The sequence below is a fragment of the Stegodyphus dumicola genome, chromosome 3 (assembly GCF_044657685.1).
Source record: "Stegodyphus dumicola isolate Sdum_Otavi_A_Nest chromosome 3, ASM4465768v1".
Taxonomy (NCBI): domain Eukaryota; kingdom Metazoa; phylum Arthropoda; class Arachnida; order Araneae; family Eresidae; genus Stegodyphus; species Stegodyphus dumicola.
In genome coordinates, this window is record NC_140770.1 from 97,694,730 (window position 1) to 97,717,001 (window position 22,272).

The following is a 22,272-nucleotide window of genomic DNA, read 5'->3' on the forward strand; positions in this document are numbered from 1 at the left end:
TAGTTTTAAAATGCCAATGTCTGTTTCATGTAGTATTAATTATTTGCTCATTTTGCCTAAGATTTCTTAATGCTTTTTCGGTAAAAAAATTGTTATTTAATTTAAATATAACGAATATAAAGGTAAAACTATTCCTCACTACTTCTTGCTTTCCCAGATCATTATTCGAACATAGACTTAAAATTTTCAGAGTACACGTTTGGGATGTTTTTACATGCGATGGTTTGTAGGTACCTTACTTTTTATTGCAATATTTTCTATCGCGATGTTTGAAAAATGCAAAGTTTTTGAACTTCTTTATTTTGAACGAATATGTGTTGTACCATGGTGTTTTCTCCTTGTTTTCTTTTCTCTTGCGATGTATTTCTATTACTCTGTTTTTGTCCGCGACGTCCTCATCTGATACGAACGGCATGTATTTATATAAATTTAAACTGGAACAAAGAACTAGTAGTTATATCACGAAGTCCATGAGACTTCTGGCGTTATTTGTAATTGCGACTATTTTGGAAGGAATGTAGAACTTATTTGTGCTAAATTCTTCTATTTTGATAAAATTAGTTAAGGTTTCTCTTTATTATTATTATTTAAGGTTTAACAGTAATCAATTTTGGGAAACCAAACAATAAAACAACTGGGATATAAATTATCTAACTTCTTTAACCCGTTTATGCCCAAGTTTTTTGCGCAATTTTATTCATTATTAATGAACTTATATCGCTTAATATGAACGATATAAATACAGGTTAGACGTCAAAGTGATCACGATTGCCATATTTGCTGAGTTAATTAATGTCCTGTTCATGGGACACTGGGCATACGTGTAAGCAAAATACACATGTACACGTATTTGAAACTTTCAGTGTTGCAAATCATTAATAATAAGTAAAGGTTAATATAAATAAATTTTAAGAACATTTTAACATTTTACATAATATAAACAATAGACAGGTAAAAAAATAAATTAAAAGCAATTATGTTTCATGAAATTGTTGAAAGCGTTTGTCATGCAGTCCAACGTTACATTTTTCATATTTTCTTGTGGTCGTACCTGAACACTGAAAACATTGCAGTTGTGTTTTACTTACGTAGTTGCGTTTACAATTTGGTTAAATAAAATTTCATTGTCACACGCTTTACTCATCTTTGTTGAAGTTATTGTTCTTCCAGGTTTGTAAATTGTCCAAATTGTTTGACAGAGTTCTGTAAAATGCTGCAGCAAAATTCTAGTTGATCCACTGTGACCTGTTTCTTGCAAAACATTCGATGGATGAGCCATGAATTTTGAATTGAATACACCTGTATTCAAAACTTTAACATCGATAAAAAAAAAACACGGCATTAAACATGGTATTAAAAACAATCATCATGACAATTAAAAAGCATGACAAGTAGAAACTACCACTGTTACTCTACCACTCCAAAGCGATAATTTGAAATATTATCATCCATTCGATCGATTTCTCCCATTAACAGGTTGTATGTAATAATTACTATCTTCTTTCTCAGAAGGTGACCAGCGTTTGGTTGCCCGATAATTTCTAATCCTGTTTTTTCTGGGTGTATCTAGAACTGCAAATCCAGAATCTGACAACTCCTCAATGAGCTTTTTAGACGAAAAGTAATTGTCTATTGCTATAATAAATGAATATTTCCTTCATTTAAGGTTAAATATCTGAAATAATTGATCGAATTTTCCAGTAAATAATAATCAGATTTTTTTGTATGCACAAAATAATATAAATCATATTTTCGTTTCAATAATATGCATAATCTGAAAAAAACCATTTCAAGAAAAAATTAAAAACTGATTTTTTTCAAAATTTTACGAATATATTTTCTGTACAAGCAAATATATTTCATCAAATATTGTAGAATTTAAGTATTTCGTATACAATAATAGTAATAAGAGAATACATTTTGAAATTTTATCTCATAAAACATGCATTTTCGAATAAAAATGCGTTTAGGTTATTGCTTTGGTTAAAAGATATATGTACTACAATGTTTCCTACGCAGAAATTTCTAAGCGTCCCATATTTTAGTCACTGGGCATAAATGGGTTAATATATAAACTAAAAAGAGAGCAAATATATAGTTTCATTTACAACTCAGCTTTCTGAATAAGATCTAAAGGTAACTCTGCTCATCTAATGGTATTTCACTGAGAAAATATCGACGGATTATTATTATTATTATTATTGAATTTAACTGTAGTCAGCTTACACAGACACGGTTGAAAGATTTAGTAAGCTTTGTGTGACTAATCCAGAGGAATTACAACTAAAGACAAGAATTTTCAAACTAAAGGATCGCTTACTTGTCAACAATAACAACTAGACAGTCTTCCTTAAAATGTAGAGATATCACAATTATCTACAATCGTATTGTACTTATTTTTCACTAGCATTTACACTTTCTACACCGTATATTACGTTTGCTTAAACATTTGGTCTCAGCAAACGTTTGAAATCCGGCATTCTATAGAATGCCTAAGCATTGTATATAATGTCTATGACACGATTCATATTTCACATATTTAATAGGCATTCTATATAATGCCAAATGAGAAACCGGCAAGGTATGAAATACATCTGCGATTCGTATAGAAATACAGACGAGCAGATAGAAAAAGTAATAGGAAGCGTCCAAACAATAGAAAAAATGAAAATAATCAGATTATCCAATGAAACGAGCCTGTTTCAGAAAACATGGATAAGATTATAATCGATAGTAGTTTAAACCAGCATGATAAAAACATGCTCACCGAAGAGATTTCCGTTTCTGATTACTGTTGTGTGTCTTTAAAGGGAACGAGTGATGCACTTACATGCAAACGTGTCTTCGAAAAGTCATAGCATCTAAGGCCATGCTAGTAAAATGATGAAATGAACAGGGCATAATTTCTAAAAGCAGAAGTACCAGAGTCCTATGGAAGACCTTCAGGAAAGAGGAACAAAAGTAAATAAATAAATAAAATGACTATTAAAATAATTCATAATTTAAAAATCAAATTAATTAATATATTTTAATTCATATTAATAATTAATATATGTTAATTAATTAATTATTAAAAATGAAATAATTTCAGTTTAAAGGTCATTAAATAATTAACATTAAATAAATTGTAAAGAGATAAAATTTAATAAGCAATTTTTAATATAATTTTATTGCTAAAAATAAAATTTTCGAGGTCAAATTTTTACTCAAATTGTTATTCAGTTACATAAAAGAAGAGTCGGAGCCTTATATTTAGGGCTCCGGAGCGCTCCGGCTAGTATTGGAATTTATCCCCAAAACTAGGAACTACTGAAGCCAGGCTCCGTTGGGCTTTGGCGCAATTTAAGCTCTGGAAATGAATATTTTGTGCACCCCTTGTTTCAAAACTGAAAATGAAGGTAAAATAAATTATGAAGTTTGTCTGGAAATACAAGCCATGAACTTGTAAAAGATCTTTCTCACTGTTTTTTTTTTTTTTTTTTTTTTTTTTTTTGAGGGGGAACTACTGTGTGAGTTCCTATTCCTGACGTCAAGGTGATTCGCGCAATATAATGGCAGCTGTAAATGTGTGTGACAAAGGATGGTTACTACCGACTTGAAGCTTTTGAAGGAATTTTGAAACAAGTATATGCGAGATCGCAGTTCACTAACCATGAAATTCCTCCGGTCAGTTGAAATTGCTCAGCCGAATGGAAGCGGCTAAGAAATCGTCAAATATACGTGTAAAACGAAGGTGACAAAATATGAAATGTCTTTGCGTGAAAAATGTAATGAAATTTAATTCAAAATGCCATTCAAGCCTACAATGTTGCAACTAGTAGGTTAATTTTAATTTCTTATTTTTACAGGAAAGTTTTGTTTCCCTTAATATGAAAGGCATAAATTTTGTTTTGTACAAGTTTCATTTTTCAATTATACAAAAATAATATATTTTGAATAATTTTTTTAATGGCACTGTCATTAGTTTTTCAGAATAACATTTGTATTTCGAGTATAATAGCCTTATCTGGATCTTTTTTCATACTTTGCCTGAATAGCATTTGTCATTCTGTAGAATGCCCAGGTATTATATACAATATCTAGGGAAATGCCTTTGTAAATGCCTATACAATACCATAATTCTCATATTTCATACTTTGCCTAAAACCGTACGTCATTATATACAATGCCTAGGCATTCTATAGAATGCCGGCTTTTCATACATTGCCGGTAACATGTAAATGTAAGTGAAATATCGCCAAAATAAATATTTCAAAAAATCACAAAAGTTCTTTTTCTGTCAAACACTTAGGTGTCAAATTTAAAAGTGGCAAACTTTCTAGTAAATTGTCAACCTTTCTTACAGTCACTTTTAAACAGAGTGACATCTGCTGTGTAATTTAATTATTTAGAAGGAAGGAAAACAGAATCCTTAACGAGATACTTGTAAACAAATGGTCCTTGCTATTTTTGAGTGGCATTTTGTCATAAACTAACTGAAGAAATATTCACCGAAAAAGAATATCAGTAACTTCAGTTAAGAAAAACTAGGTTAAGTGTCCTGTCGTAATATCTCTTCTTCCGATTCATAAAAATTTGTTCTTAAGAAACAAATTTAACCAAATAAAAGCGCCGAGATTTTGTTATACTTCAGACTTTTCAGTTGTCAGGAACATAAAAGACAAATTATGAGTACTTAATTCCATGGTTTGACAATCTCTTCTGATACGCGGAAAGGACACAAAAGTTTTTTGTAACGTTATAGTTGACATAGAGGCAATTTACGATAACATACCTTAGTTATTAGGCCCATCAATCGGGAGAGGTTTTTTTGTTTTTCCTCCATAAGCATTATTTCATTTCTTTGCCTTACGTAATGCTAGGAACTCGACTTCTGTCTCCTATATGGCTGCCTTGCTCAATTTTAACAGCTTTTCTTCAATATCTTTCGTTTAAGTCAATACGATTTCGGAATTTGTTCTACCATTTTTATGTCGGATTTTGGCTTATTATAGGATTTCTGTTTTAGCGACTTTAGATTCTTATTTACTTGTTCTTTTCTACTTTTTACAGCTTTAAACATATTTTTATACAAGGAACTATTTGTGCCTTGGGGGAATTTTTACAAGCAAACTTCTTTTCGTGACCATGCATGAAAATTTCCTTTTTGTTCCTTTCAATATATCATCCCCATTACTTAGAAATTAAATTAATTCTTTTCGTCGCTATACATAAGAATATATGGTGTGATTAAAAACGCTTGGAAAAACTTTAAAGGTGTATAAAAGAGACTGAAATAAGCAGACTTTTAAGTGAAATGCTTGTACAGATATGGTGCGTTTAGATGGTGAAAGGCATTATTGAGCAGTAGACGCAAACGCGCTGGCGGAAATCATCATTTCCCATGCGGGTTTTGAGTGAAATTCATCGCTAACCGACGCTACAGCATGCCGTGTGTTTTATTTGCGGGCAGAAAGAAAATGGAACACTACGCAAAACAGTTACTTGGGAACTGTTTTCTGAACTTTTTGCGAGTTGCTGCTCAATTTTAGCACCAGCCCTGTAATTATAGTGCATATTGACAAAATCCACACTCATGTAGCTGTGCATACCACTCGAAATAATGCATGGAAAATGCCGATATACGCCAGGAACACGCTTTTATCCGCTCAAAAGCATCACTCTGCTGCAACAATGCGTTATTTCTGCTCCCATGTTCCTTTGCAAAATATGTTTTTTTTGGATTCTTGAGCTTTCTGTTACATTTTGCCCAAGCATTTTTGAATTCCTTATTTTTATTTATAACGGTACTAATTATTATTTGCAGTGGTTTATTTTTTAGATATCTGAAAAACGTAGCAATAATTCTATAGTAGAAAACGTGTTTAACTCTTTTTTATTATATCTTGTGAACACTGGGAGCTTAAATATGATTAAAAATAAACTACCTTGTAAATCAGTACCTTAATTTATTTCATTTTTCCAATAAGAGAGCTTTTGAATCTAAGCGATAAAGCCGCATAATCAATAAAGATTGTTGCTTAGGAAAGATGTACTATGCAAATTTTTTTTTTTTTTTTTTTTTTTTTTTTTTTTTTTTTTTTTATGTGAGAGGTTCTAACAAGAATTATCTGTTGATTCCTTGTAGCTAAGATATGGTAATCCAAACAGTTTTTAAAGATCCAATAATTTAAGTGATCGAACATATATATTACATGTGGTGTAGTAGTATAATCATATCGTAAGTAAAATTATTTCTTCTTTGCAAGTATAACACACATATAGGTATAAATTCTATTTTTTGTATAGCAAAACTCTGTAAGGTCGCGGAAGACAGAGATAGAAAAGATAAGAGTGATATTTACATACATAAAACTGACAAAATATTCAGCAAAATAAACACGTACCTAATGCACTCACAACATAGGCAATGATCTGTAAATTAGTACAGGTTACAGGTGACGGAGGAGTGGGGAATCCGGTGGTTAACAGAGGTAAGTAGGTATGGGTTCTCCGTCCCCTCTGGATAGAACCAACGACACCCTGGGGTCCCATTTTCTCAGGAGTTTATTGAATAAAATTGTTTGTTTACAAGTGTCAAACAAGCGCATCTATGGCTGTGGTTGTTTTATACAGCTTTTGGGATACAGAGCTGTTTGGTTTGCATGTCGCTTTGGTAACATTACGGAATAGTAGTTACACATTAATATCCTTATTAAACACATATGCATTTATAACATACACAAAAGCATATATGCATAAGGCATACACATCGGGCGAAAACCGTAATGTCTGGTTTCACAATGAACATAGCGCAGCAACATAACTTTTTGTCTTGCAGTTACAAATACAATGACGAATACAAATACAATAAGAACTGGATATAAAAAGAGATAGTCTAGAGATGTATTTGACAAGTTATAATGAAAATGTTACGAAGATATGTTGCAAATGTCGAGAATGCTAAAGAGAAAAGTAATAGAGGGGTATAGACGCAATAAAATCTAGAAAGTCCTTGCTGTCAGATATTGCACATGGCAATGCACGTTTTCCTATGTACATGTTTTTCACACAGTGAAACATGAAGATAATTTAAACTGATATTATATACATACTAACCTCTAAGTCCACAGTTCACCATTCATTGTATTTCGCATGATCACACTACATTTCATAAAGTGTTCCGATTGCGCACGGAATGCGCTTAGGAAAGATCTACAGTTGTAAATGAGTGTGACAGAGGATGGTTTCTACTGACTTGAAACATCTGAAGGAATTTTGAAACAAGTATATGCGAGATCGCAGTTCACTAACCACGAAATTCCTCTCCGGTCAGTTAAAATTGCTCAGCCGAATGGAAGCGGCCTAGAAATCGTCAAATATACGTGTAAATCAAATGTGACAAAATATGAAATGTCTTTGCGTACAGTTTTGCATTACAGATTTGTTGACTAAATCCAGGATAGCTCAGTGAAAGTCTAATACGGTCTATCAGGTGTCCTGTCCAAAAGCTGCAACTGTGATAATATTCTGGCATATCTTGTCCACAGTCACAGTGTTTTGAAAAATACAGCGTATGTTAGTGTCCAAATTACTGAAACACTAACGTATGTGGAGTGGCGTTAAAGAAAGGCATTGATAGATGAAATGGTCTGGAAAACCTTCTTGTGCTCCGCAGACGTACGTTGTGGTTTCCTAAATGCAATTGCAATTGGTATAAAGTGGAAACAGTGGCCCGTGACAAACCTGGTGATTTGTGGGAGGGACACATGTCTATGCAGGTTGACTTTTGTGACAAAGTCTTGTGTACGTCTCCCAGTGTCACCCAAGCCCCATTTCTGTTGCCGTTTGTGGGTGGCTTTTGAATTAAATCCCTTTTCAAGTAAGAGGGTGAGGACGAGATATTGATATCCTCTGCGCTTATGTTGCTACTTGCTTCTTTAGCAAGTTTGTCGGCTGTTTCATTGCCTGTAAGTCCAGCGTATGGTCTGATCCATTCCATTTGCATGTGTTTTCCCAACATGCACTGCTTTTCCAAAAGGTGCTCTGTGTTGACAATGAATGGTGAGCAGTGATTGTGGTTTAAGACTGCCAGAAGAGTGGGCATGGTATTTGAGTAAATAGTGATCGAAGGACAGGGTGAATCCAGAAAGTATTCAGTAGCTGCTTCGTCCTGAAAAGCTCTGTTTCAGGTTTGTAGATAGCCCTTGCAAATGCGAATTATGAGTTTACCCTCGAACCGTACAAAGGCGCTGTCTACTCCATCGAAAGTCCTGGAACTATCTGTAAAACTGATAAGGTCTGCTCCTTGTGTGAGTTAATGATGCTGATTTCTATTCACCTCAACATGTTTTCCTTTTCAACAGTTTGATAAGGCATTCGCACTGCATTTGGCTGAATTTTACATTATGGAAACTGAAATCATAGCTTAATTGAATGATTCTGGTATAGGCGGCCTCCTGTTTTGCTGAAATATGAAGGGGAATCATTCTTGCTAAGCGGCGTTAGTGGTGGTCCTGTATGCCTTTTGCAAGTTTAGTCGAAGCTCAGATGGCAGCTTCATAAAGGATAATCTTCTCAAGAGCAGTGCTGCAGAGAATTTTACGAATGTGTGGGTTTTGTGTCCATATGTCAAGATTTGAAACTGACGAGCGATCCATGTTACAGCTTCAGTTTTAATTTTAAAGTAGGGCAATTTAGGTATTCACGTCAGTGATTTTGTCCGATATGAGACGCAAGTATTTTAATTCTAGGATGATCTCATTAACGCTAATAACACCAATAATTTACTGAATGTAAGCACAAATAATTAGCATAATTGAGTGCCGGGATCGTGTGACTGTGCCTTCGAAAAAACACTGAAATGAAGCTCATATCCACGAAACCCACAAATCGTATGCAGGGTAGAAAAGCTGTAGGAAATGATCCACTCAAAAACAGAATTGGCTTCTTTTACCAATGGGCTCTAAAACTTGAGAACACGATGCATCTAAATTCTTCAAGCTAAAATCTCTGAGTTGATATAAAGCAAACACTATGCCTAATTAAGCTTAGCTACATGCAACGCAAAAAACATTAATTACTTTAGTAGTTTCAGTCAAAATCAAAAATACTAAGTCACACTATGTGGAATATCACTTCAGTTACACTTAACACAATTGCAATTAATTAAAAATAACTTTTAAACACAAAAATTCTTAAACTAAATAGCTTATCAGCTTCCATGAAATATTCACCGTGCCATGCTCAGAACTTGTAAATTAGTAGAAAATGACTTCCGCAGATATTTTTAGTCAGAGCTCTATTTTTAGTCACAGTCTAAAAGTGCTCACCAATGACATTCGCATAGTATGTGATGGGATATAAAGCTTTCAACAGAAATTATTATAAGGTTGTCGTAATTCCTTCATCTCTATAAGGGAGTAAATTTATGCAAGCAGAGGAAGACTTATGGTTCATGTTACAGTTGGAATGCCGGTTTTCAAGTTGAAGTCCCACTGCAGTAAAATCCTGCTCAGAGAACATTCTTTCCCTGTTTCTTTTAGAAATATGTAAACTTTCACGGAAACCATTTTTCTGCAGCTGCATTTATCTCAGTAATGATTAGTAAAAATTATCATTACGAATGAATTTGTGAACCAAAATACTAAAGCCAACCGCAATCTCGCCAATTTATGTTTCTATAGTTACGATTAATTTTGAATTAGTCTTACCACAATGAATCTATATTACGTTAATTTTAACAAACTGATATTAAATCAGCAGTTAATTAATTTCCTCTCCTGATAAGTGAAGTTTAAATTCCTTTCGTCGAGTAAAAGAGTGTATGTTGTAAGTAATATATGTTTTTGTTCATCGAGTAAAAGAATAGTTCTTTTTTGATAACTTTAAATGTGAAATTTTATTTGCGAAGTAAATAGTCAGCTAATCTGTTTGAAACTAATTGGTTGACGCAATTGCAATAAATCGCTGTAAGACGATGCAAGTTAGTAGAATTTTAGTCTCCATTATTTGCTTGCAAGTCCATCTGCAATATTCCCCCCCCTCTGTGTGTGTGTGTGTGTGAATTATGATAGTATGGATTAATTTTGTTAGTTCAATTTCAATTCACTTTAGGTAAGGGTATTTAAGACAGTTTCTTCCTGCTTACCACGAGCCTTCCTGTCGTAATAGAAAGCGTGTCAGGCTAAAAGTCGGAAGATACGCATTTCGAATCACGGCGAGGCATATTTTTCGCATTCCCTGCTACGATGAAAAACTTAATGCTTACACAACCTTCAATTGACTAAGCATGTGTAACTACTAAATTAACTATTTGTCTTTTAAAACTCATCGTTGATCATTGCCGACAGAAAATATAACGAGGGATAAAAAAAAAGAGGAAAGGCGGGAGGGAACACTTTTTAATTACTTGTACGAAGCAAAGGAATTGCGAAAAATTTTAGGTACCATATTTCAATGAAAATATCCATTTTGACTGCTCTCGAATCCATTTAGACGATTTTTTGCTTGACATTTGTACGCACGTACAGAATAAAAGACCATTTCTTGCAAAACGGATTGTAAAATAAGGGATGTTTCTGTGAAAGACATTGAAATATGCGAGATACATATGTACGTACGTACATATGTACGTATCTTACATAACTTAAAAAAGATTATCCATAGAACGTTGAAATTTTTCATATGGGACTGCTGCATCATCTAATTGTGCATCACCCTTTTTGTTGCAATAGGCCGCAACAAATGTATAGTATATATATACCCAATCTCTTACCCGGCTCCTATAGCTCGGTTAAATTAATTTCTCTATTTTCATATAATGCTTTTATTTTTATTTCTTATTTATTTATTTATATTTTAATGGCTCGGTTAAATTAGTTGTCATTTTTATATATTAGTAATATTTGAATTTTTTTCTTTAAAAGGGATTGAATTATGTTCTTGTGTTCCGGTTAAGGCTTTTATGCCTTTAGTAAATCTACATGCAATACGCTAGTGTGCAAAACTTAAGCAACAGGTATTCTTTTTTGCATAACTCCAAGAGAAATCATCTGAGAGACATGAAATTCAGAATTAAGAGACAGCATTTTGTATTTAAACGATGACAAAAGCATAATTGCGCTAAAAATGAATGCATTGCATACAGTATGAATTCAAACAAAAATAGGCTTTATTTAACTCATAGTATCGTTATACACGATTGTCTGTACAAGATAAAGGACAAGAAGAAGATGTTCCTTACTATGAGATATGCCCTCCCCTTACTGCAATGGTTGCTTCAAACGGTCTCTCCATAATCAGCACCAGATTGTCCAACAGATCTTGAGGTAAGACGGCCCATTACTCAATCAGCATCTGTTTCAGTTGCTGAGTGTTTCCCGGAGGATGTAATCGTGCCAAAAGGCATCTCCGCAAAGCATCCAACACATGTTCTACTGAGTTTAAATCAGGGGAGCACGCTGGCCAATCCATTCGAGTGATATCTTCACTTTTCAGTAGCTTCTAAATAGCAGGAGTCTGGTGTAGCCGTGCATTGTTATCCATAAAAAGGAAGTCTGCTCCAATGACACCTCGGAACAGACGCACGTGGAGAAGGATCACCTCTGACAATAGCAATTTCCGGTTACAGAATTTCTGCCGAAAATGTGGAGCTCTGTCCGCCCGTTCAGCATCATGCCTCTCCAGACGAGATCTTCAGGACAGGTGACAGGTGACGAAGGACGAGGGCGCCTGACCTTTAACATAGGTAAACAGGCATATGCCGCGCGTCCTCCACTATCTAGTGGCAACAACTCCCTAGAGCCTCATCAGGCTGCCTCGGGAGTATATTTGAATCTTAATGAGAAAGTTACATGGCTATACAAGGGCGGTTGACATAGTCTACATTACGAGTGATGTGTATGACATTTGAAAGTTTTAGGATTACAGTGGTTACAGGAAATCAAAAAAAAAAAAAAAAAAGGGGGGGCATAATAATGTAAGACATAATACACATAACAACAATGAATAACATTTAGACCATACAGTACACATAAAAACACTTAAAATACACAGAACATACTCACAGACTACTAAGTAGAGTACTAATAATGCATTCATGTGATGCTGTTAGAACATATAATGCTGGGCAGATGTAATACTATGTGACATATAAAAACGTGTAATAAAACTGGTAAGATCACAGGATGCAGAGCAGAGATAAAGCTGTGATACTAGTGAAAACACATGGTGCAGTTTCTGATATAAAGCACGCGTGTAACATTGCCAGATATAAAGCACGCGTGTATACTAATTAAAACACATGATGCAGAGCAGTTTTAAGACAGATAATAACATAAGTTGCAAATAATTATTAGCGATGAACTTTTGGTTTACATATGAAACAGATGGTAGTATATGAGTAATAATACTTATGGGGAGACAATTCATAGTGCATGGACCTAGGCTAACACATGATAGGAGTACATGATGCAGAGAAAATATGTTAATAGTATATACACATTATACAGAGCAAATATAAAGCTAAATAAAAGACCTGATTCAGGGCAACTATAATACTGATAAAAACACATGACTTTGGGCAGAGATGATGCTATTTAAAAGCACATGATGCAGGACAGAGATAATACTAATGAGAAACACATGATGCAAGCATATTGGCATACATGGTACAGGGCATATGTTATACTAATAGAAACTCATGATGCAAAGCAGATATAATACAAATAGGAGCATATGATACAAATAAATATTAGGGTAAACAGTTGGTGTTAGAACATATGATAGTATGTGTGTAGTAATATTTTAATGAGACAAATCATAGTGCAGGTGCCTAGGCGAACACATGATAGAAACACTTTATGCAGAGCAGGTATGATGCTGGTATATACACATGATGCAGAGCAAATATAGAGCTAATTAAAAAACGTGACATAGGGCAGATATAATACTAATAGAGATACATGAAAATACATTATGCAGTGCAGTTTAAGTTATAATGAACACGTATGATGCAGATCAGATATGAGGAAAAAAAAGGCCACATGCCGCTGAGCAGGTATAGTACGTTTAAAATCATTTGATGCAGGACAGATATGATACTAATGAATATACATGATGCAGAACGGATAAATAGCTTATAGGCTCATATGGTACAGAGCATATGTTGTACTAATAGGAACGCATGATGTAAAGTAGATGTAATACAAATGAAAATATTTAATGCAGATAAATATTTGGGGTAAACAGTTGGTGTTTCACATAATGCATATGATAGTATATGTGTAAAAAAACAACTTAGGATTAGACAACTCATAGTGCACGAACTTAGGCTGTCATACGATTGAAACACATAATGCAGTGCAAATATGATATTAATGTATATACATGATGCAGAACAAATATAGAGCTAATTAAATGACATGGTGCTGAGTAGATGCAGTACAGGTGAAGAACGAGTAAAAACACTTGGTACTAAGTAAATATGATGCCAATAAATACACATGGTGCAGAGCTGATATGATACTAATAGCAAAGCAGATATAATACGAATAAAATACATTGTGCAAATAAATGATAAGGTAGACAAAGATACATATGATAGTATATGAGTAATAAGTGCTCATAGAAACATATGATACAGAGAGCTGATATGATGCTAATAGGAAGACATGCTGCAGAGTAGTTATAATACTGACAAAAGCACATAATACTGTGCTTGTATAGAACTAATAAGGACACATGACAGCGTTACAGTTCATTAAATATTTGCTATTGTGCAAGAGTTCTCAAACCAGTTTAAGTTCTGTTTAGGTGTAAGATATAAGATATGCGTGTGTAAATTGTAGTTTCCTGGATAAATGCAGTGGAAAACCTTATGTTGATTAAATGGGCTGGCAGATATCCTGACCTAGTGCTGCGATAAATTTTATAATTTTACATATTGCATTAATGCTTCCCTTGTGCTTAATTATCAGTCGGTGGTAGGCAGTTATGTTGCTCGTGGGCATGAAAAGATGCATGGTATCTGTCAGAGGGCACTTGAATAAGTAGTGGTCTGGCGTTCCGTCTTCTCCACAGACACAGATGTCTGTATTTGATATCCCATGTCGATGAAAATAAGACGGTAACGGCCCGTGACCTGTTATGTAGTTTACCAAAGGAGCAATGGCGATAAGGCGGTCAGTTGATACCTTTGAAATACGCTCATAGGTGCGCCTCCCTGTTTCCGCATTAGTCCATTCTTCTTGCCGTTGTCGTATTGCTTGTCCCTGCAAATGACATAGGATGATCCCTGATAGGATGGTGGGGCAGGAATATTTATTTCTTGTGCTTCGAGATTGCTTGCAGCATCCTTAGCCAAACGGTCAGCTGCTTCATTTCCCTGGTTGCCATCGTGGGCTTTGACCCAGACCACGGTAATTTTAGTGTGACGATTATGCTGCAGGATGTCTTGCAAGTTAATGATGCTCGGCGATACATGGTGTTGATTCTCTATTGCATTTATTGCTGAAAGGCTGTCCGTGTATATGGTAGCTGCCTGTATATTGTTGTTGAGTATATGCTGTACCGCTGCTGTGAGAGCAGTAACTTCCGCCTGAAAGACGCTGTTTTCCGGTTTCAGATGTCCTTTCCATGTGTATTCGGTGTTGGAACCGTCATAGTGTATAAAGGCACTACCTACTCCAAGTTCATGCTTCGAGCCATCCGTGTATATCTTCGTGAGGGTGTCTCGATGAAGGCAGTTGGATTTAACTGTGCGTATGCCTGCCCCTTTTATTGAGGGATGTGTATGCAATACGTCGCCCCGATGCTCATATTGGACTGGGTTATAGGTAGTGTTTCCAAATGTCGCATCTCGGCGCAAGTGGATCAGTTGGGCATATGCAGATTCCATTAAGGCTTTGATATGCAGTGGTATGATACCAGCTAGTACCTGTGCTGCATTTGTGGCTGTAGTTCCATATGCTTTGCATAGGTTTATCGCAAAAGGTCTTTGCAAGGCTGACAACTGACGGATTTTCCTGGCTCCCATTGGTTTGCCCAGACTGGGGCTGCATATAATGCGATTTTCTCTGCAACTGTGAGATATAACAGTTTCTGAAAATGGGGGCTCTGAGCCCAATTCTTGCCCTGAAATTGGCGCGCTGTTCTCGCTATTCGAGATGTTTTAACACGGAGGTCTTGTATATGAGGAATAAAGGTTAGACCGGAGTCCCATGTTACTCCTAGATATTTAAGATTTTTAACAAACTTAATATTTCTACCGTTTAATTTAATACAGGGCCGTCGTGTTGGATTTGTTCCTGGCCTTGGAATGATCAACGCTGTTGACTTTTCTGTTGATATTTGAAGCTTAAGTCGAGTGCAGTAGTCAGCAAAAAGTGTGCAGACTTCTGTGCCGTTTTTCTCCAGTTCGTTGCGTGTGCGTCCTCGCACCAAGAGTGCAGCATCATCTGCGTAGGCGACAACTCGCGTGTGTGCGGGCCAGTCTGCAGGGAGCACTTCGTTAAATGTGATGTTTCATAGGAGGGGCCCCGCGCAAGCCTTGCGGGCAACCTCTCACTTGGGCTTTGGATGAAACACCTGCATCGTGGGACATTATTAACATACGATCTTGTAAGTAGCTCGTGATTGTTAGATAAAGGTTGGTCGGGCATTTTGCATTGCGTAAAGCTTGTTTGATTGCTGGCCACCACAGAGTATCAAATGCGCTGGCCAGATCAATCGAAATGAAAGCCGTATGCATATTATCATTTCTATTCTTCTGGATGCAATCCTTCATTGTTGAAAGGGCTTGAACGGTGGAAGATCCTATGCGGAAACCGAAATGTCTGACACTTAGATATTTGGTCTTGTGCAGATGATGACGAAGTCGATTGACAATCAGCTTTTCATACACTTTGCCCAGTGCAGACAACAAGCAGATTGACAACAAGACCGCGGTTCAGCTGGATTTTTGAATTTTTCAAGAACAAGACTACCTGGCCCTTCTTAAATACGGTTGGGAAGAGCTTTGCCTGAAGTAATTTATTGAAGAATTTAGTGAAGAAATCTGGATTGGCTTTATATTCAACTTTAATTATTGAATAGTCCAGGCCATCCGGTCCTGGGGCTTTTTTCAGGGGTAGGTAGCGAAATACATGAGCGATTTCTTTTGCTGAGAAAGCATAATCATCTGGCGTATCTGGGATAGTTGTATTGTTTCGCACTGCACGTTGTTCCAGTGTATCTTCATGCGGATCGTCCTTTGCAAAAGTTTCGTCAAGAAGGGTGGCAGCTGTAAACCCCGTTGGGTTTGTTGAAAGACTAGCTGTTGGAACCTGTGCATGAATTTGTGCTGGTTTGAATACCTTCTGTGTTGCAATCTTATGTAAGATCCCGTAGGGATTCGTATTGTTGTTACAGAAGGTACGCCAGCTTGTCACTTTTGCAGCGAGAATATTCTTCTTATATTTAGCCCGCTCTTGCCGGTGTGTAGTCAGAATCTGTGCTTTGGTCTCTCCGTCCACGTTGCCTCTTAGTCTGCGGCGCAAAGCTCTGCATTTTTGTCTTTGTTGCCTTAGTTCGCCGGTCCACCAAGAGATTCCTTGTAATTTCTTGGTTGTACGGAGGGGTAAAATTTGTTGACATATTTCATTAACTTCCTCTGAAAGTCCTTGTGCAAAGGAATCAAGGTGTTCTGAGTTGTTGCAAGATTCTAGCTGCAATTCTTTTGCTTGCAGGAGACGAGTAAAGGCCTGGGTCAATTGTCTAACCTTGTTACCTGGATGCCTATAGCGTTTAATTATAGAAATGGTGGTATCTGTTTGTATAGTAAATTCTACGTATTTATGATCTGAACAACTTTCAGAGTCTGAGACATGCCATGACTGTATGTTCTTAGCAATATCATATGTTGAGATAGTTAAGTCTGGCCATCCTTGATTGTACGAATTATCGAATGTAGGTGGTGCATTCGTTGTATTGTGCAATTGTAACTTGTTTGCCGCAATATAATCTTCAAGCTCCTGCCCTTTTAGATTTGTGGTACTATACCCCAATATAATATGATGGGCATTAAAGTCGCCTCCTATGACTTGAGCTGTGTTTGGAAATTTTCTACTTGTTTCGCTTATGTGGGCGACAGTGCTGCCAATTGCATCTGTTGGTGGTGAATACACCGAAGTAAGGATAAATTGAATATTTTCAAAAATGATTAGAATGACGACATAATCCCTATGCAGCTTGATGACTTGTGGTGTCCATGCGGGGTTGCAGCAGGCAATTGCTACTCTAGGAGCAAGATCTGCCGTCGGGGACTCCTTTTGGTATATTTTCCATGCAATAGGTAAGCTAGTGACGTGACCTTCTCTACAGTATGGTTCCTGCATGATTACGAGGTCTATGTCGTTGGAAATAACTTGCGTGAGGACATGAGATGTTGCTCCCTCAGCCCTTTGAAGATTGATTTGCAGGCATTTGATGATATTTGTGCTTAGTGTACCTATGTTCCTGCTTGATGGAGGTATAGTATGTGGAGAGAGAATTTGCATATGATTATTGTTATTATCAGATTGGATTACAGGCGTGTTGTTGTTAGCATTAGTAGCAGATGGACTATTCATAGATAGTGCTGCGTTTGATCCGTTCGACGTATCTCGTGTATGTTGGACAGGCAATATCATATGCTGGATGGTCGCAAGCTTTTTTGTCTCGGTTGCGGTAGTTACTGTCTGCACAGTTGATGCATGTGGCTCGTCTGGCTTGACAGTCTTTGGTTGCATGATTCCCCGAGCAGTATGCACAATAGATTTTATTTTGGCATCCCTGCTGGGTATGGCCAAATGCTTGACAGCGGTAGCACCTCTTAGTATTGAAGTACTCTGAGATTCGATGTGCCCACCAGCCGATGAGTAGTTTTCTGGAGCGCATGAGTTGTTGGAAGGCATCGGGATTACATTCCACAATCCACTTGACCTGTGTTACTCCTTTCTTTGAGCCTGTACAGGATTTTGGCATTATTCTTGTTAATATGGAGTTCTAAACTGATGACTCGTCCAAGTTCCTCCTGTGTAACGCTTAATGGGATATTGTGTATAGCAATCCTGGAAGCCTTTTGCTTGGGATCTTGTTTTGCAAGAATTCTTTAGCCTTTTCAGTCTGCAGTTTTTCCGAGAGTAGAGTGCGTGAATGTCCTCCTTTGTATGGCAATCCACTGCAAGTCCTTCCTGCGGGATGTATTTTAATGCTGCTACTTGAACTCCCAATGTGGGTAACGGAAATTCAGCAGTCAATTTTTCTTTTAACACTTTTCTGGATGTTGTGGACGGGTCTTTAGGGTAGATCAGCAAGGTGTGTTTAGGCTTTTGCGCCGTTACGCTTGCGTAGGACTTTCGATTCTCTGTTGCCTTTTGCGCTAGATTAGGTGCAGCTATCATGTGTTGCTGTTGACTTGCTAGTTCACACGCGAAAATACTGGATATGTTGACTGCTTTATCGACGGTATCCGGAAGTGGAATATACTCAGATACTCCCACAGCCAGAATTCGGAAGGCTTCAACAGTGTCTATCAGTTGCTTTCGCAAGCCTAGGGGTAGAATATTTTTTCCACCTCGAAAGGAAGTTGCGATCTTTTTAATTTCGTCAGTGAGTTTATCAATCTTCTCAGTATAGCTTATGTCCGAGGTAATGAATGTTTGTAAAGCAAATTCTCTCGAGTAAGTGGAGGAATCTGTGTCACTCATCGTATGGGAAAGGATCTAAGGTTCTCTGTACAGTACTGCGTTTGGTGCTGAATTTTTATATTTCTATCTGGAATACAGGAAAAAGTCAAATTTTCTTACCTTGGCAGCAGTATTTCATCTGTCCTTCATCTGTATAAAGGTATTCCATAGTAATCCAAAGGCACATAGACACTGAAACACAACATTGCACTGTAATAGGAAGTCAAACTACGCAATTTTGCAGCTTGAAAATTCTAAGTTAATAAATGTCGAAAAAATTATATCTTTGGAACCAGTGGGCCGATCACGACCAAAATTTGAAACTTCTGCTTTTGAAGATAGATGATGAAGATTGCCGTTTATTCCAGCATGATACAGCAATTAGGAAATTAATTAGCAGGCAGCTAATAAAGTTCCCACTTCATAAAAGGAAAGCCGTTGCGAATGTCCTTGACGAAAACGCGCTACCCCGAGGGGTGGGACGGTGGCACCTAACGGTCGAAAATGCAGCGTGAGCGAAAAAAGCGCTAAATTAAATGAGTAATTTCTGCAAAATTATTCAACCAATTATCCAATCTTGATGAAACTTCAAAACACTGCTGAGATGATCCTCTATCCTGCTATGTAAAAATCCGGCTGCTACAACGTCCGTCGGTGTACCACGGGCTGCGAAGTTGAGGAACACGGCGAAAATGGCTCCAAGTCGTGAATGATAGTGTTAAAAACTTTGAAGTTCCATAAAAAAACGACTAATTGTCGTAATGATACAATTTTTATATATATGTACTCCTGATGATGTTAGCTACAGGTAGCAACTACTTTTACAGCGGTACGTTGAGAACTTCCGCTGATATTAGGCAAAACGGCGGAGCGACAAAAACACGTCCTGACAGCACGGCACTCGCTCTTTCTGAATCCAGATCTTCAGGACATGCGACATGCGACGGGGGACGTGGGCACCACCCCTTTACCGTCGGTTAATTGGTGTAGCGCCACGTCCACCAATATCTAGAGTTGAACCTTGAGTCTTTCAAAAGAGCAATTACATGGCCATACAAGGGCTGTTAATATTTAGTATTACATTCTTGTTTGCTGGTTAACATATTCTATGGATAACGTGATTTACAGAGTTACATACTGACTTTGTCTCTCATTTCCTGCATACAATGCATATGCATTACCTGAATTACATTAATCTTACATTGCGTTGGATTACTTTTGTGTACAGTTACAGTTTTTAGCTGTACATTTCAATAAATATACCTACATTACTTGTAGATTGCATATAAATACAGTTTGCATGTACAGTTACATATGCCAATATTACATGTGCCTTGCGTTACATTATTTTTATATACATACATAGTCAGGCACGCCTGCTTCACATATTACTTAATTTTACCTACACTGCTTAAACTTAGGTTACATATACTTGCAGTTGCATATAGATACATGCAGATACATTCTGATTAATTTTTTAGATACAAATATTTACAAACATAATAGTCTTACAGGTTACTTACATTACATGTTATTTGGGTACTTATTGCATAATTTTCCAGTACATGAAATAGACATTCCAATACATACATTGCTTTGCGTTAGACATCCTATATCCCTTATTCATAATACAAAACATATATGTTACCCATGCATTTTTATTAGACATTTCTGCATTTATATTGCATTACTTTAAATTGCATAACTTACTTATACATAGCTTACTGATACACAAAAATATTTACATATATTACACTCCCTTACATTACTTTGCTTACAGATATATGCACTTTCATACATTCGTTATGCCTACATTATATATCGGTTCATTATATATGGTCTTACGGTATAATTTGCCGAAATTTATTTACACAGTACATGCACATTGTTAAATGCAACTGACTTTCCAGGTATGAATACAGGCAGTCTTTATACTGTGAGTTCCTAGTCTACATTATAGTTTCTTACAATTCACTTGAATGACAGTTTTCCTACATTGCAATACATGTCCTTTTTAAATGCTTAAGTTGTTTTTACATGCTGGGTTGTTCTATGGCTGACACAAGTCTGTATCTAAGTCGGACAGTCTGTCCATCAACTGTACCAGCTTTTTAATAAAGTGCCGCTGTTTTATCATATATTTACAGAACGGCTGGCGATTTGTTTCAGGGAGATTGATATGCAGTCCTTCTGTTAATGGGCATGACGTTAGATAGTGCTCTGGTGAGCCTGAGTCGCCGCATGCACATTGACTTGTGTGACTTATGCCACGCTTGAAGAAATATTCCGGGTAGGGCCCATGCCCGGAAATGAACCTTACCAACTGTGCGTTCGCTACATTTCGGCTAGTGTCCACATAGCCGATGAAGTAGTGGGTCCTTCTCCCTGTGGTGCTTTGGTCCCATTCGTTCTGCCACATGCCAGTAGCCCTTAGGCGTAGTGTCTTCTTTAAATACGAATGCGGCCATAGGATGATAATTGGTGCATCAGGCGGGTCAGTTGTTGCCTCTTTGGCGAGTTGGTCGGCAAGTTCATTGCCATAGTGGCCAACATGAGCCTTTATCCACTCTAATTTTGTGCGGTACTGGGGGTTACTTCTAAGATCTCTCTGGATTCCCTGTATAATCTCCGAGGGATGATCTGCATTCCAAATGGCATATAACGATGATAAGCTGTCCGTTTTAATGGTGACATGGCTATGCTGGTGCGAGTGCAGGTAGCGAATCGCTTGTGCAATTGCCACTGCTTCGCTTTGAAAGACACTGTTATGTTGTCTTAACTGTCCCTTCCATTTCTCGATTGCGTTGTCTTGTTTCGTGGCGTCATAGGCGCATCCCACTCTTTCGTCCAATCTAGACCCGTCTGTATAGATGGTCATTTCCCTTTAGTGATGAGTTGCAGTGGGATTAATTGAGATAAGTATCCCTTTGCCTTTCTCTGCCGGGTGGACGTCAAGAGGGCAGAAGTTTGTTTCGTACTCATCCGGGTAGTATGTTTCATCATCAAAAGTAACTGCCTTCTTAAGTTGCAAAATGTGTTGGCGTGCTGCCTCCTCCTCAACCCGGATGTGCAGAGGAAGGAGACCAGCAAGTACGTTAATGGCATCGGTGGAGGTGGTGCGGTAAGCCCGTGTGATTCCCAATGCGAATGGTCATTGTATGCTGTTAAGATGTCTGACCTTCCTTCCTTGCATTGTGTAGGCCCATACTGCGGCAGCATACGTCACTATCTTCTCGATGACTGTCGTGTACAATACCTTTTGAATATGGGAGTTAAGCCCCCATTTGTGACCATAAAAGAGTTTCATTTGTTTGGCTATGGCTGCCGTCCGGAGTTTGAGATCCTGCACGTGAGGGATCCAGGTCGTCTTATGATCAAAAGTGACCTCTAAATATCTTTGCTGGTCCACTATCTGCAGACGTTGGTTGTTAATCTTTATGGTGGGGCGTCTTACTAAGGATCCTCCTTTTTTCGGAATTAAAAGGACTTTTGACTTATGTTCTGCAATTGTGAGTTTAAGTTTGATACACTGGTCATGAAAGATCGCGCAAACTTCATTGCAATTTTTCTGTAATTTTTCTCGCGT